The sequence below is a fragment of the Bufo gargarizans genome, chromosome 2, assembly GCF_014858855.1.
Source record: "Bufo gargarizans isolate SCDJY-AF-19 chromosome 2, ASM1485885v1, whole genome shotgun sequence".
Classification (NCBI taxonomy): domain Eukaryota; kingdom Metazoa; phylum Chordata; class Amphibia; order Anura; family Bufonidae; genus Bufo; species Bufo gargarizans.
Genome location: NC_058081.1, coordinates 719,698,933 through 719,717,426, shown reverse-complemented (window position 1 = coordinate 719,717,426; position 18,494 = coordinate 719,698,933). Strand labels below are relative to the sequence as shown.

The following is an 18,494-nucleotide window of genomic DNA, read 5'->3' as shown; positions in this document are numbered from 1 at the left end:
GTTTATTATTATTTATTATAACAAATTTTTTTATAAAATTTTTTTTTTCTAGTGCTCGTGTCATCATAATTTCTACTATATTATTTTATTTTAGTCTGGTCTTCTTATATACTACCTATACCTACAAAGTAGTGATATTTGATTTATATAATTTCCTATAGCTGATCAGTTTCTTATTTAAGTTATTTTAATTTAACTAATTTACATCCGATATTTAATTTTTAGTTTTTTAACACCCCCGAAGATTGAAATTGTTCTTTTGAAAGAATATTAATTTCTATTTTTTCTTTTTTTCTCTTTTTCTCTTTTTCTTTTTTCTTTTTTATATATATATGCAATAATTCTCCACTTATTTTTACCATCTACTTTTATTTCTATTATTGTTAGGGATATCTTTTATTCTGTCATATTTTATTTTTCAGGGTCCCACACTGTCTAATTATATCCTCACCAATGAAGCATCCCCTCTTAGGCTATCTTGATCCAGAAGATACTCTCCCAGAGTGTGTGTACATGTCCCTCAATTTTTGGTGTAACTTATTTTATTTCCTTTGGTATCCGACCTCCTGTTTATTTTGTCCTATTTTTCTTTGAATTTAGGGACCGTTCCCTAATTTATTATTTTTCGTTTATCTAATTTTGCTAGTATTTATATTTTATTTTTTAACTTTTAGGACTAACTGATTACCCTTCTTATTTTATTTTATATTTGTATTCATTTTTAATTTGTGAAGATAATTCATATTTATTTTCTTCTCTTTTTCAGGTATCTTTCACTTCTAAGACCCGTCCATTACGGTAAGTCATATTTTCTTCAAAGGGATCCCTCCTAAAATTTTCTTTTAGAGTTACTATTTGTTCTTGTTTTTATTTTTTATTTTCCATTTAATTCTTTTATGCCGTTCATTTTCTTGATTATAAAAAGGAAGCAAACGTAAATCCTTCATTGAGACCATTCGGTGCTAGTGACTTTAAACGGTGTATCCACCTAGTCTCTTCTTGCTGTAACTTTTTGTCAATGCTTCCTTGTCTAGGATTTCCTTTTAATTTTTGTATTCCCCAAATTTTGAGGCCAGTTGTTTGCCCCCTGTGAAATCTTTTTAGATGTCTCGAAAGGGGTGTTTCTTCATCTGTATTTAAGACACTAAAATGCTTTGATATTCGCCTTCTAAATTCCTGAATCGTTTTCCCAATATAAAGTAGATCACATTCACATTGTATTGCATATATGAGGCCCTTGCTTCTGCAATTGATATACTCCCTGATTTTATATTTTTTACCATCAACTGGGTTGATGAACTCTTTTTTCACCATCATATATTTACAAAAAGTGCATGTACCACAGGGGTACGATCCTTTAGTTTCTAGCCATGTTTCCTTTTTCTGGATGTTTTTTTGGAAGTGGCTTCTTACCACCATCTCTTTAAGGTTCGTACCACGCCTATATGTAATGCTCGGGTTCCTTGGGAGTATCAGTCCTAGATCCTTATCTGCTCTTAAAACATGCCAATGTTTTTTTAAGATGTTGTACACTTGTTTATTTTGGATGTCAAATGTCCCTATGCACCTGATCGTTTTTTCATTACCTCTCTGTCTTTCAACAAGGAGTTCTTCTCTATCGGTGCTTTTAGCTGTATTGTAGGCTTGATGCAACACCTTTTTAGGATATCCCCTCTACCGGAATTTAGAATATAAAGTTTGGCATTCTTTATTGAATGCCTCAATGTTGGTACAGTTCCGTCTGGCTCTTAAATACTGCCCGATGGGAATTCCTTTCTTTAAAGGCTGAGGGTGATAGCTTTGCCAATGTAAAAAGCTGTTGCTAGATGTCGGTTTTCTGTATATTTCCGTTAGTACCCTTCCACTACCATCCAGGATGATCTTCAGATCCAGGAAGGCTATGCTCTTTTCTTGAATTTCTGTGGTGAATTTTAAACCTAAACTATTATTGTTGAGTTTTTCCGTAAACTGATTGAATTCTGACTTGGTTCCATTCCAGAAAATAAGAATATCGTCAATAAACCTTCCCCAAAATAAAATTAAATCCGTATAATGTGTATTATCCTCAGTGAAAACGTGCTGATCTTCCCACCACCCTAAAAAAAGATTGGCAAAACTGGGCGCACAAACCGTCCCCATTGCCGTCCCATGTGTCTGTAAATAATAAGTGCCATTAAACATAAAATAATTGTGAGTGAGAAGAAATCGTAGCAATTGTGCTACAAATTCATTATGTGAGTGAAATTGTGTTCCCTTTGTGTATAAGTACTTCTTGACGGCTTCTATACCCAGTTCATGATCTATGCTGGTATACAGAGCCTCTACATCTAGACTCGCTAAAAGGGTGTTGGGGCCTACTTGGACATCATTTAGTTTCCTGACCATGTCCAGGGTGTCCTTTACATATGATGGGAGACTAGCAACAAAAGGTCTAATTAATGTATCTACATAAGTGCTTATGCCTTCGCATAAATTCTCATTCCCAGATACTATAGGTCTGCCCGGTACAGGGTCTCTCTTCTTGTGTACTTTGGGCAGAGCATAGAATGTGGCTGTTGTGGGGTTGGAATTATACATTACTTTAAATTCTTCCTTAGTGATTAAATGGTTTTCTTTTGCTCCTTTTAGAATGGTTTCAAGTTCCTTTTGATATTTTTCTTTGGGATTGTACTCTAATTTCCTATAGGTTTTTTCATCCTTAAGAAGTTTTAGCACCATTTGAACATAATATTCTCGATCAAGTATCACGATATTACCCCCTTTATCAGAGGGTTTTATAACCACATCATCCCTTTTCATTAAATCCTCCAGAGCTGCTTTTTCTGGTATACTAAGATTACTTCCTATCTCACTCCTTTTTGTTTTTATCGTTTCTAGATCTTTTGTTACAAGCTTCACAAAAGTCTCTACACTTGCATAGCCTGAGAAAGGAGGTGTATATTTAGATTTGGGATGGAGGTTTGTGAATGGTGCTTGAATTGCCTGGATTTCACCTCTACTCTCTCTATATAGATCTTCCAGAATGTTTATGGCTTCCCGTTCTTTTTGATCAGGGTCTCTCTTTTCTTTCTCTTTAAATTCTTTATGAAGTGCCAGCTTCCTGGCAAAGAGGTTGATGTCTTTGACCCAGGTAAAGCAATCAAATCCAGGTGTCGGTGTATAAGAGAGGCCTTTATTCAGGAGGGAGATAAGCTGGGGTTCTAGCGATATATTGGCAAGGTTAATAATCTGCATGTTGGTAATCTCATCTAGATTCTCTGTTGATTGTATCCCCACTTGTCCCTGTCTCTCAATTGTACACCTGGTACTAAAAAAGAGGGGGTAGTTGTTTGTCCTCCTTGACTCCCACTCTGTAAAGGGCCACCCAATAAACCATAACTCGATGAGGCCGGTAAGGCAGAAAAGGATGGTAAAGATGGATATGTGCCTTCTCTCTGTATGTTTGGAATGATGTTCCCCTGCCCACTCATTTGTGAGTTGGCCTGCCATTCTCTGCTCTGACTGGGTCCCTTGTTTCCTGATGGATTCTGCGGAAATTTTTTTTGATGTTGTTTTTGATACGGTCCTCTGTAGAGTTTATTTTTCTTTTTATTTCCTACTCTCTGCGGTTTTCCACCTCCTTCAGACTCAGAATTGTCCGTTTCTGATTTGTCTGTATACTCTCTTGAGTCTGTGCCTCTAGAGAAAAAAGGAACACTTCTATTTGCGTTACTATATATATACCCGGTATCAAAATCTCTTTTGTCCCTTAAGTATTTCTTATGTTTTCTTTCTTTTGTCTCTGACTGTTGGCTCTCTATATTTTTTTGTAATTTATTCTCTAGGGTCACAAACTCAGATTGATTACGAAAAATCTGTATATCCGTTATTTCTTTTTCCAATTGTGACGCTAATTTAGTCAGCAATTTTTTCTCGTAATCGCATATGTAGGTTTGCATCCGCAGAGAGTTCTCTGTTAGCAGGTCTTCCCACCCTTTAATGAACTCTGTGTCTTCTTGATGGGCATTGGGAGTAATCCTAATGCGCATTCCTCTATACACTATTTTTTGTTGTGTGTATGTCTCTAGGCTGATAGTCTCCCAGAGGGACCTCACATACCTTCTATAGGTCTTATTAATTTCTTTAAACGCCTGGAAAATATCCAGGCTATTAAGAGGAAGGCTGTCGTTTGAGAAAACGATATTAGCATCAGATAAGAATTGCTGTGTGTTCAACTGGTTTGACAGAAATCCTGCCATACCCTACTATTCTGGACTACTCTCTAAAAATAGAGTTTTTTTAGGGGAATATTTTGGAAATCCTAGACACACCGCTACTGCACGGCATGCATTAGGACCCTGTACAGGTTGAGCTGTTTAGCTCTTTTTAATCATAGGTGCAACAGACTAATGGGTCCTACAGGGGGTGGCCACGCTGTTACAATATATAACCAAATTTTTCAAGGGTCGTACGACCTAAGCGTGGCTTGAACCACCCACTGACTAATTTTTTATTTTAAGTGCATAAAACTTGTATCTTTATTGTTACTATTTAAAAATTGAACTCTGGATTTACTTAAAATTCCTCAGAATGAGCGGTGAGACTGTTATATATATTTATGTACCCCTCTTGGTATATGTCACTGGATGGGATAGCTCCTGATATACTTCTCAGGGCTTGCCCAAATCCCTAAATCTTTATGGCAACTTTATATTTAGTTGCAGCTAAATCTCTACTATGAGGGCTCACTCCGCTCAATCTGATTCTAAAATGTATGCTCCCGCTTCCCTACATGTTTCGCCGAGCCTTCGGCGTCCTCAGGGGATATGCAGGTTTGCATTGGAGGGGGCGGTCCCTAGATTTTATGGGTTCGGTTTATAGGGGTCGGGCGGCTAAAGCCAATCAGCACTCAGCTTTCAGTGATTGGCGTGGCTTATTACGAATTGTCGTCACTTCCAATATCAGTTAACCACGTCTCCTTCACTGGTGACGCGGTCTCGGGCACTCCCATTTGCCCGCGTCACTTCCTCTTCTACCTGTGACGTGAACGGGCCTCCGATTGGTGGAGCATCCAGTGATGAATAGTTTCGGTGCATGGGTGTCTCAGTTAGACGTCCTTTACTGATGACACCTGCCTCCGCATCCAGCGCTTAGAGATGACGTCTGTTTACAATCGTCATTTTCTGTTATATCTGCGCATGTGTCTGTAGCTTGGGATATTTACAGAATGAGTTATCGGATGTTTCAGGTACCATACATTATGAATGGGCATGTACACACACACTTAGGAGAGCACTCAGATTCTACCTCTTATATCAGTGGTTATTTAAAAAAACGGGGGTTATTTATTATGGAATATGGAATATAATCCTATATATCTATCCTGAGGACACTGCTCATTTTAGGGCCCTCAAATAATATATATTCTATTCAATCTCATCTAATATCTTCCAATCAATCATATATTACATGCTCTATTGATCAGCTTTAATATATATCAAATATTATTTAGGTGAATTATTAACTCCCTACTATACTATACCATATATCCCTCTTACCGTATATATTATTTAGATATTCTCCCAATAATCACTCATACCAAACCCGGAAATGTATTCTTATTTATTAATTTAATTTTTTATTTTTATTTATTTTTTATTTTGTTATTTATTTTATATTAAATTTTTATTGTTGTTTATTATTATTTATTATAAAAAAATTTTTTTCTAGTGCTCGTGTCATCATAATTTCTACTATATTATTTTATTTTAGTCTGGTCTTCTTATATACTACCTATACCTACAAAGTAGTGATATTTGATTTATATAATTTCCTATAGCTGATCAGTTTCTTATTTAAGTTATTTTAATTTAACTAATTTACATCCGATATTTAATTTTTAGTTTTTTAACACCCCCGAAGAAATTTTTAGGAGGGATCCCTTTGAAGAAAATATGACTTACCGTAATGGACGGGTCTTAGAAGTGAAAGATACCTGAAAAAGAGAAGAAAATAAATATGAATTATCTTCACAAATTAAAAATGAATACAAATATAAAATAAATAAGAAGGGTAATCAGTTAGTCCTAAAAGTTAAAAAATAAAATATAAATACTAGCAAAATTAGATAAACGAAAAATAATAAATTAGGGAACGGTCCCTAAATTCAAAGAAAAATAGGACAAAATAAACAGGAGGTCGGATACCAAAGGAAATAAAATAAGTTACACCAAAAATTGAGGGACATGTACACACACTCTGGGAGAGTATCTTCTGGATCAAGATAGCCTAAGAGGGGATGCTTCATTGGTGAGGATATAATTAGACAGTGTGGGACCCTGAAAAATAAAATATGACAGAATAAAAGATATCCCTAACAATAATAGAAATAAAAGTAGATGGTAAAAATAAGTGGAGAATTATTGCATATATATATAAAAAAGAAAAAAAGAAAAAATAGAAATTAGTATTCTTTCAAAAGAACAATTTCAATCTTCGGGGGTGTTAAAAAACTAAAAATTAAATATTGGATGTAAATTAGTTAAATTAAAATAACTTAAATAATAAATTGATCAGCTATAGGAAATTATATAAATCAAATATCACTACTTTGTAGGTATAGGTAGTATATAAGAAGACCAGACTAAAATAAAATAATATAGTAGAAATTATGATGACACGAGCACTAGTGAAAAATGCTATAATAAATAATAAAAAACAACAAAAATATAATATAAAATAAACAACAAAATAAAAAGTAAATAACAACAAAAAAATAAAAAATTAAAAATAAAATTAAAAAATTAAAAAATAAGAACACATTTTCCGGGTTTGGTATGTTCGGAGTGTTGAACAATGAGTGATTATTGGGAGAATATCTAAATAATATAATATATATATAGTAAGATGGATATATGGTATAGTATAGTAGGGAGTTAATAATTCACCAAATAATATTTGATATATATTAAAGCTGACCAATAGAGCATGTAATATATGATTGATTGGAAGACATTAGATGAGATCGAACAGAGTATATATTATTTGAGGGCCCTAAATTGTGCAGTGTCCTCAGGATAGATATATAGGATTATATTCCATATTCCATAATAATTAACCCCCGTTTTTTGAAATAACCAGTGATATAAGAGGTAGGACCGGAGTGCTCTCCTAAGTGTGTGTGTACATGCCCATTCATAATGTATGGTACCTGAAACATCCGATAACTCATTCTGTAAATATCCCAAGCTACAGACGCATGCGCAGATAACAGAAAATGACGATTGTAAACAGACGTCATCCCTAAGCGCTGGATGCGGAGGTAGGTGTCATCAGTAAAGGACGTCTAACTGAGATACCCATGCACTGGAACTATTCATCACGGGATGCTCCATCAATCGGAGGCCCGTTCACGTCACAGGTAGAAGAGGAAGTGACGCGGGCAAATGGGAGTGCCCGAGACCACGTCACCAGTGAAGGAGACGTGGTTAACTGATATTGGAAGTGACGATAATTCGTAATAAGCCACGCCAATCACTGAAAGCTGAGTGCTGATTGGCTTTAGCCGCCCGACCCCTATAAACCGAACCCATAAAATCTAGGGACCGCCCCCTCCAATGCAAACCTGCATATCCCCTGAGGACGCCGAAGGCTCGGCGAAACATGTAGGGAAGCGGGAGCACACATTTTAGAATCGGATTGAGCTGAGTTGAGCCCTCATAGTAGAGATTTAGTAGCAACTAAATATAAAGTTGCCATAAAGATTTAGGGATTTGGGCAAGCCCTGAGAAGTATATCAGGAGCTATCCCATCCAGTGACATATACCAAGAGGGGCACATAAATATATATAACAGTCTCACCGCTCATTCTGAGGAATTTTAAGAAAATCCAGAGTTCAATTTTAAATAGTAACAATAAAGATACAAGTTTTATGTACTTAAAATAAAAAATTAGTCAGTGGGTGGTTCAAGCCACGCTTAGGTCGTACGACCCTTGAAAAATTTGGTTATATATTGTAACAGCGTGGCCACCCCCTGTAGGACCCATCAGTCTGTTGCACCTATGATTAAAAAGAGCTAAACAGCTCAACCTGTACAGGGTCCTGATGTATGCCGTGCAGTAGCGGAGTGTCGAGGATTTCCAAAATATTCCCCTAAAAAAACTCTATTTTTAGAGAGTAGTCTAGAATAGTAGGGTATGGCAGGATTTCTGTCAAACCAGTTGAACACACAGCAATTCTTATCTGATGCTAATATCGTTTTCTCAAACGACAGCCTCCCTCTTAATAGCCTGGATATTTTCCAGGCATTTAAAGAAATTAATAAGACCTATAGAAGGTATGTGAGGTCCCTCTGGGAGACTATCAGCCTAGAGACATACACACAACAAAAAATAGTGTATAGAGGAATGCGCATTAGGATTACTCCCAATGCCCATCAAGAAGACACAGAGTTCATTAAAGGGTGGGAAGACCTGCTAACAGAGAACTCTCTGCGGATGCAAACCTACATATGCGACTACGAGAAAAAATTGCTGACTAAATTAGCGTCACAATTGGAAAAAGAAATAACGGATATACAGATTTTTTGGAATCAATCTGAGTTTGTGACCCTAGAGAATAAATTACAAAAAAATATAGAGAGCCAACAGTCAGAGACAAAAGAAAGAAAACATAAGAAATATTTAAGGGACAAAAGAGATTTTGATACCGGGTATATATATAGTAACGCAAATAGAAGTGTTCCTTTTTTCTCTAGAGGCACAGACTCAAGAGAGTATACAGACATATCAGAAACGGACAACTCTGAGTCTGAAGGAGGTGGAAAACCGCAGAGAGTAGTAAATAAAAAGAAAAATAAACTCTACAGAGGACCGTATCAAAAACAACATCAAAAAAATTTCCGCAGAATCCATCAGGAAATAAAGGGACCCAGTCAGAGCAGAGAATGGCAGGCCAACTCACAAATGAGTGGGCAGGGGAACATCATTCCAAACATACAGAGAGAAGGCACATATCCATCTTTACCATCCTTTTCTGCCTTACCGGCCTCATCGAAGTTATGGTTTATTGGGTGGCCCTTTACAGAGTGGGAGTCAAGGAGGACAAACAACTACCCCCTCTTTTTTAGTACCAGGTGTACAATTGAGGGACAGGGACAAGTGGGGATACAATCAACAGAGAATCTAGATGAGATTACCAACATGCAGATTATTAACCTTGCCAATATATCGCTAGAACCCCAGCTTATCTCCCTCCTGAATAAAGGCCTCTCTTATACACCGACACCTGGATTTGATTGCTTTACCTGGGTCAAAGACATCAACCTCTTTGCCAGGAAGCTGGCACTTCATAAAGAATTTAAAGAGAAAGAAAAGAGAGACCCTGATCAAAAAGAACGGGAAGCCATAAATATTCTGGAAGATCTATATAGAGAGAGTAGAGGTGAAATCCCGGCAATTCAAGCACCATTCACAAACCTCCATCCCAAATCCAAATATACACCTCCTTTCTCAGGCTATGCAAGTGTAGAGACTTTTGTGAAGCTTGTAACAAAAGATCTAGAAACGATAAAAACAAAAAGGAGTGAGATAGGAAGTAATCTTAGTATACCAGAAAAAGAAGCTCTGGAGGATTTAATGAAAAAGGATGATGTGGTTATAAAACCCTCTGATAAAGGGGGCAATATCGTGATACTTGATCGAGAATATTATGTTACAAATGGTGCTAAAACTTCTTAAGGATGAAAAAACCTATAAGAAATTAGAGTACAATCCCAAAGAAAAATATCAAAAGGAACTTGAAACCATTCTAAAAGGAGCAAAAGAAAACCATCTAATTACTAAGGAAGAATTTAAAGTAATGTATAATCCCAACCCCACAACAGCCACATTCTATGCTCTGCCCAAAGTACACAAGAAGAGAGACCCTGTACCGGGCAGACCTATAGTATCTGGGAATGAGAATTTATGCGAAGGCATAAGCACTTATGTAGATACATTAATTAGACCTTTTGTTGCTAGTCTCCCATCATATGTAAAGGACACCCTGGACATGGTCAGGAAACTAAATGATGTCCAAGTAGGCCCCAACACCCTTTTAGCGAGTCTAGATGTAGAGGCTCTGTATACCAGCATAGATCATGAACTGGGTATAGAAGCCGTCAAGAAGTACCTATACACAAAGGGAACACAATTTCACTCGCATAATGAATTTGTAGCACAATTGCTACGATTTCTTCTAACTCACAATTATTTTATGTTTAATGGCACTTATTATTTACAGACACATGGGACGGCAATGGGGACGGTTTGTGCGCCCAGTTTTGCCAATCTTTTTTTAGGGTGGTGGGAAGATCAGCACGTTTTCACTGAGGATAATACACAACATACGGATTTAATTTTATTTTGGGGAAGGTTTATTGACGATATTCTTATTTTCTGGAATGGAACCAAGTCAGAATTTAATCAGTTTACGGAAAAACTCAACAATAATAGTTTAGGTTTAAAATTCACCACAGAAATTCAAGAAAAGAGCATAGCCTTCCTGGATCTGAAGATCATCCTGGATGGTAGTGGAAGGGTACTAACGGAAATATACAGAAAACCGACATCTAGCAACAGCTTTTTACATTGGCAAAGCTATCACCCTCAGCCTTTAAAGAAAGGAATTCCCATCGGGCAGTATTTAAGAGCCAGACGGAACTGTACCAACATTGAGGCATTCAATAAAGAATGCCAAACTTTATATTCTAAATTCCGGAAGAGGGGATATCCTAAAAGGTGTTGCATCAAGCCTACAATAGAGCTAAAAGCACCGATAGAGAAGAACTCCTTGTTGAAAGACAGAGAGGTAATGAAAAAACGATCAGGTGCATAGGGACATTTGACATCCAAAATAAACAAGTGTACAACATCCTAAAAAAACATTGGCATGTTTTAAGAGCAGATAAGGATCTAGGACTGATACTCCCAAGGAACCCGAGCATTACATATAGGCGTGGTACGAACCTTAAAGAGATGGTGGTAAGAAGCCACTTCCAAAAAAACATCCAGAAAAAGGAAACATGGCTAGAAACTAAAGGATCGTACCCCTGTGGTACATGCACTTTTTGTAAATATATGATGGTGAAAAAAGAGTTCATCAACCCAGTTGATGGTAAAAAATATAAAATCAGGGAGTATATCAATTGCAGAAGCAAGGGCCTCATATATGCAATACAATGTGAATGTGATCTACTTTATATTGGGAAAACGATTCAGGAATTTAGAAGGCGAATATCAAAGCATTTTAGTGTCTTAAATACAGATGAAGAAACACCCCTTTCGAGACATCTAAAAAGATTTCACAGGGGGCAAACAACTGGCCTCAAAATTTGGGGAATACAAAAATTAAAAGGAAATCCTAGACAAGGAAGCATTGACAAAAAGTTACAGCAAGAAGAGACTAGGTGGATACACCGTTTAAAGTCACTAGCACCGAATGGTCTCAATGAAGGATTTACGTTTGCTTCCTTTTTATAATCAAGAAAATGAACGGCATAAAAGAATTAAATGGAAAATAAAAAATAAAACAAGAACAAATAGTAACTCTAAAAGAAAATTTTAGGAGGGATCCCTTTGAAGAAAATATGACTTACCGTAATGGACGGGTCTTAGAAGTGAAAGATACCTGAAAAAGAGAAGAAAATAAATATGAATTATCTTCACAAATTAAAAATGAATACAAATATAAAATAAAATAAGAAGGGTAATCAGTTAGTCCTAAAAGTTAAAAAATAAAATATAAATACTAGCAAAATTAGATAAACGAAAAATAATAAATTAGGGAACGGTCCCTAAATTCAAAGAAAAATAGGACAAAATAAACAGGAGGTCGGATACCAAAGGAAATAAAATAAGTTACACCAAAAATTGAGGGACATGTACACACACTCTGGGAGAGTATCTTCTGGATCAAGATAGCCTAAGAGGGGATGCTTCATTGGTGAGGATATAATTAGACAGTGTGGGACCCTGAAAAATAAAATATGACAGAATAAAAGATATCCCTAACAATAATAGAAATAAAAGTAGATGGTAAAAATAAGTGGAGAATTATTGCATATATATATAAAAAAGAAAAAAGAAAAAGAGAAAAAGAGAAAAAAAGAAAAAATAGAAATTAATATTCTTTCAAAAGAACAATTTCAATCTTCGGGGGTGTTAAAAAACTAAAAATTAAATATCGGATGTAAATTAGTTAAATTAAAATAACTTAAATAAGAAACTGATCAGCTATAGGAAATTATATAAATCAAATATCACTACTTTGAGGTATAGGTAGTATATAAAGACCAGACTAAAATAAAATAATAGTAGAAATTATGATGACACGAGCACTAGAAAAATTTTTTTATAATAAATAATAAAAACAACAATAAAATTTAATTAAAATAAATCAAATAAAAATAAAAATAAAAAATTAAATTAATAATAAGAATACATTTCCGGGTTTGGTATGAGTGATTATTGGGAGAATATCTAAAATAATATATCGTAAGAGGGATATATGGTATAGTATAGTAGGGAGTTAATAATTCACCTAAATAATATTTGATATATATTAAAGCTGATCAATAGAGCATGTAATATATGATTGATTGGAAGATATTAGATGAGATTGAAAGAATTATATTATTGAGGGCCCTAAAATGAGCAGTGTCCTCAGGATAGATATATAGGATTATATTCCATATTCCATAATAATAACCCCCGTTTTTTGAAATAACCATGATATAAGAGGTAGAATCTGAGTGCTCTCCTAAGTGTGTGTGTACATGCCCATTCATAATGTATGGTACCTGAAACATCCGATAACTCATTCTGTAAATATCCCAAGCTACAGACAGCATGCGCAGATATAACAGAAAATGACGATTGTAAACAGACGTCATCTCTAAGCGCTGGATGCGGAGGCTAGGTGTCATCAGTAAAGGACGTCTAACTGAGACACCCATGCACCGGAAACTATTCATCACTGGATGCTCCACCAATCGGAGGCCCGTTCACGTCACAGGTAGAAGAGGAAGTGACGCGGGCAAATGGGAGTGCCCGAGACCACGTCACCAGTGAAGGAGACGTGGTTAACTGATATTGGAAGTGACGATAATTCGTAATAAGCCACGCCAATCACTGAAAGCTGAGTGCTGATTGGCTTTAGCCGCCCGACCCCTATAAACCGAACCCATAAAATCTAGGGACCGCCCCCTCCAATGCAAACCTGCATATCCCCTGAGGACGCCGAAGGCTCGGCGAAACATGTAGGGAAGCGGGAGCATACATTTTAGAATCAGATTGAGCGGAGTGAGCCCTCATAGTAGAGATTTAGCTGCAACTAAATATAAAGTTGCCATAAAGATTTAGGGATTTGGGCAAGCCCTGAGAAGTATATCAGGAGCTATCCCATCCAGTGACATATACCAAGAGGGGTACATAAATATATATAACAGTCTCACCGCTCATTCTGAGGAATTTTAAGTAAATCCAGAGTTCAATTTTTAAATAGTAACAATAAAGATACAAGTTTTATGCACTTAAAATAAAAAATTAGTCAGTGGGTGGTTCAAGCCACGCTTAGGTCGTACGACCCTTGAAAAATTTGGTTATATATTGTAACAGCGTGGCCACCCCCTGTAGGACCCATTAGTCTGTTGCACCTATAATACAGGATGTAACTCAGGATCAGTACAGGATAAGTAATGTAATTACACAGTGACTCCACCAGCAGAATAGTGAGTGCAGCTCTGGAGTATAATACAGGATGTAACTCAGGATCAGTACAGGATAAGTGATGTATGTACACAGTGACTGCACCAGCAGAATAGTGAGTGCAGCTCTGGAGTATAATACAGGATGTAACTCAGGATCAGTACAGGATAAGTAATATATGTACACAGTGACTGCACCAGCAGAATAGTGAGTGCAGCTCTGGAGTATAATACAGGATGTAACTCAGGATCAGTACAGGATAAGTAATGTATGTACACAGTGACTGCACCAGCAGAATAGTGAGTGCAGCTCTGGAGTATAATACAGGATGTAACTCAGGATCAGTACAGGATAAGTAATGTATGTACACAGTGACTGCACCAGCAGAATAGTGAGTGCAGCTCTGGAGTATAATACAGGATGTAACTCAGGATCAGTACAGGATAAGTAATGTATGTACACAGTGACTGCACCAGCAGAATAGTAATTGCAGCTCTGGAGCATAATATGGTATCTGACTCAGAATGAGTACAGGACAAGTGAAATAATGCATGTATATAGTTGTACTCATTTACTAATTTGAGTGACCTAGATGTTTGTGTAAATTGTGCCATGTCAAACTGATCAGATAGTTTGACAAAGGCAGATTGCATGCCGAAACGCGTCACTGGAATGTGACAATAAATCACAGCAAGATTATCTAAACAAGCGAGTGCCGGTCTCTTCTCTCCTTATCTACAAGGGACGCCGGCCCTGAGACACGTGCACCGCTACTCTACTTCAAACCGCAGTGCCGATTGATATATTTTTCTACTGAAACCAGTGATTTATCAGGTTAATGATGTTGGGCTGCAGCCTGCAATATTTTTTTTTTAAACTAACGTGCATGTGTAAATGAGTGTATGTAACCTGAAATGTGACCCTACTGGAAACCACATAAGATATGAGGTGGAGGATGCACAGATATTAAACCTTACCTGTTGCCGCCATGGCAGAGAGGAACCACACACATCTCCAGGTATACATGGCTGAAGAAAGTCAGTGGCATTGTGCCACAGCTACACAGTTTTATATCGGTTCAATTCAGTTCTTGAGAAACGAAACTCATCTTGGAGCATTTCCTATATTTCCTACCCTCAGGGCAATGACTGTACAGCCCCAGAGATTGTATCTACATTCTCTGTAAAGTTACACCAATAAATGCATTGAATAAATCCATCACACCAAAAAATACATTATAAATACACAGTACACAATTAATCTAAATATATATTTTATTAATTCATCTCAAAATAATGTTAAAAAGTCTGTAGCAGCAGCAGCAGCAGCAGCAGCACATATATACAAAAGAATAGAACCACAACAGACGTGTAACACGGCAAAAGGAGATCCCATCAATGAACTAGACGTAAACCAATACTACACCCTATACATAATCATCTTCCCCCCAGATTAAATAAATAAATAACTATTCAAAAGTGCCCAGTGCAAGACATACAGTATAATACTAAATTATCAGCGAATAACACTAATATCGCTCAAACCTTCTAAGGTAAATAATATTATAAGTGCCTAGTGCAATCCATACAAAACATACTTCATTAGGGAATACATGATAAAACATTATACCGACCAGTGTGGCTCAGATGCCGAGGGGTGTTTCGTATCTCGCTTTCTCAGGGGATAATGAACAGTGTGCTCCCTGCCTTTATATACCCCACTGATAATCAGAAACTTAAAACTTAAAGGGAAATACACTTACTAAAGATACATGTGCTCCATGGTGTGTTCTGTTCATAGCGTGCGTTCCTCGCTGGAACGCATGACATCACATCCTCTTTGTTGTTACACTGAAGACCTCTTACATTATTCCCTACCCAGTTTCAAATATTATATAAAATGATTGAAAATCAAATATCCTGAATAAAAGAAAAAATAAATTAATTCTTCATTCGAAATATAGCTCTAGATCGATATGAAAATGTATGTGACATCTACACCCTCTTGAGATATTCTTACGTAAGGATATCTGTTCAGAGAGACCCCTACGTACAAGAATATGGACTTTCTGAACATAGTTTTTGGATAAATTAATTTTTTATTTTTTTTTATCTGACAAGTAGAGTTGAGCGAACACCTGGATGTTCGGGTTCGAGAAGTTCGGCCGAACTTCCCGGAAATGTTCGGGTTCAGGATCTTCGTCCCGAACCCGAACCCCATTGAAGTCAATAGGGACCCGAACTTTTCGGCACTAAAACGGCTGTAAAACAGCCCAGGAAAGGGCTAGAGGGCTGCAAAAGGCAGCAACATGTAGGTAAATCCCCTGCAAACAAATGTGGATAGGGAAATGAATTAAAATAAAAATTAAATAAATAAAAATTAACCAAAATCAATTGGAGAGAGGTCCCATAGCAGAGAATCTGGCTTCCCGTCACCCACCACTGGAACAGTCCATTCTCAGATATTTAGGCCCCGGCACCCAGGCAGAGGAGAGAGGTCCCGTAACAGAGAATCTGTCTTCATGTCAGCAGAGAATTAGTCTGCAAGTCATAGCAGAGAATCAGGCTTCACGTCACCCACCACTGCAACAGTCCATTGTCATAAATTTAGGCCCAGCACCCAGGCAGAGGAGAGAGGTCCCGTAACAGACAATCTGGCTTCATGTCAGCAGAGAATCAGTCTTCATATCATAGCAGAGAATCAGGCTTCACGTCAGCCACCAATGCAACAGTCCATTCTCAGATATTTAGGCCCCGGCACCCAGGCAGAGGAGAGAGGTCCCGTAACAGAGAATCTGGCTTCATGTCAGCAGAGAATCAGTCTTCATATCATAGCAGAGAATCAGGCTTCACGTCAGCCACCAGTGCAACAGTCCATTGGCATATATTTAGGGCCAGCACACAGGCAGAGGAGAGAGGTCCCGTAACAGAGGATCTGGCTTCATGTCAGCAGAGAATCAGTCTGCATGTCATAGCAGAGAATCAGGCTTCACGTCACCCACCACTGCAACAGTCCATTGTCATAAATTTAGGCCCAGCACCCAGGCAGAGGAGAGAGGTCCCGTAACAGACAATCTGGCTTCATGTCAGCAGAGAATTAGTCAGCATGTCATAGCAGAGAATCAGGCTTCACGTCAGCCACCACTGCAACAGTCCATTGTCATAAATTTAGGCCCAGCACCCAGGCAGAGGAGAGAGGTCCCGTAACAGACAATCTGGCTTCATGTCAGCAGAGAATCAGTCTTCATATCATAGCAGAGAATCAGGCTTCACGTCAGCCACCAATGCAACAGTCCATTCTCAGATATTTAGGCCCCGGCACCCAGGCAGAGGAGAGAGGTCCCGTAACAGAGAATCTGGCTTCATGTCAGCAGAGAATCAGTCTTCATATCATAGCAGAGAATCAGGCTTCACGTCAGCCACCACTGCAACAGTCCATTGGCATATATTTAGGCCCAGCACCCAGGCAGAGGAGAGAGGTCCCGTAACAGACAATCTGGCTTCATGTCAGCAGAGAATCAGTCTGCATGTCATAGCAGAGAATCAGGCTTCACGTCACCCACCACTGCAACAGTCCATTGTCATAAATTTAGGCCCAGCACCCAGGCAGAGGAGAGAGGTCCCGTAACAGACAATCTGGCTTCATGTCAGCAGAGAATTAGTCTGCATGTCATAGCAGAGAATCAGGCTTCACGTCAGCCACCATTGCAACAGTCCATTGGCATATATTTAGGCCCAGCACCCAGGCAGAGAAGAGAGGTCCCGTAACAGACAATCTGGCTTCATGTAAGCAGAGAATTAGTCTGCATGTCATAGCAGAGAATGAGGCTTCACGTCAGCCACCACTGCAACAGTCCATTGGCATATATTTAGGCCCAGCACCCACACAGGCAGAGGAGGGAGGTCCCGTAACAGAGAATCTGGCTTCATGTCAGCAGAGAATCAGTCTGCATGTCATAGCAGAGAATCAGGCTTCACGTCAGCCACCACTGCAACAGTCCATTGGCATATATTTAGGCCCAGCACACAGGCAGAGGAGAGAGGTCCCGTAACAGAGGATCTGGCTTCATGTCAGCAGAGAATCAGTCTGCATGTCATAGCAGAAAATCAGGCTTCACGTCAGCCACCACTGCAACAGTCCATTTTCATAAATTTAGGCCCAGCACCCAGGCAGAGGAGAGAGGTCCCGTAAGAGACAATCTGGCTTCACGTCAGCAGAGAATTAGTCTGCATGTCATAGCAGAGAATGAGGCTTCACGTCAGCCACCACTGCAACAGTCCATTGGCATATATTTAGGCCCAGCACCCAAGCAGAGGAGAGAGGTCTTGTAACAGACAATCTGGCTTCATGTCAGCAGAGAATTAGTCTGCATGTCATAGCAGAGAATGAGGCTTCACGTCAGCTACCACTGCAACAGTCCATTGGCATATATTTAGGCCCAGCACACAGGCAGAGGAGAGAGGTCCCGTAACAGAGGATCTGGCTTCATGTCAGCAGAGAATTAGTCTGCATGTCATAGCAGAGAATGAGGCTTCACGTCAGCCACCACTGCAACAGTCCATTGGCATATATTTAGGCCCAGCATCCAGGCAGAGGAGAGAGGTCCCGTAACAGAGGATCTGGCTTCATGTCAGCAGAGAATCAGTCTGCATGTCATAGCAGAGAATGAGGCTTCACGTCAGCCACCACTGCAACAGTCCATTGGCATATATTTAGGCCCAGCACACAGGCAGAGGAGAGAGGTCCCGTAACAGAGGATCTGGCTTCA

At 38.3% G+C, this 18,494-nt stretch overlaps 1 protein-coding gene across 1 annotated transcript in view; it reads right to left on the bottom strand.

Annotated features, from left to right (window-relative positions):
* Window positions 1–14,728, bottom strand: part of LOC122927111 (phospholipase A2 inhibitor and Ly6/PLAUR domain-containing protein-like) — a 41,564-nt gene extending 26,836 nt beyond the window's left edge. Inside the window, exons 1-3 of the mRNA XM_044278692.1 lie at window positions 14,704–14,728; window positions 11,617–11,648; window positions 5,943–5,974 (exon numbers count right to left, since the gene is read on the bottom strand). The gene's annotated coding sequence lies outside the window, so the exon portion shown is untranslated. The remainder of the gene's footprint in view (window positions 1–5,942; window positions 5,975–11,616; window positions 11,649–14,703) is intronic.
* Window positions 14,729–18,494: the final 3,766 nt, after the last annotated feature.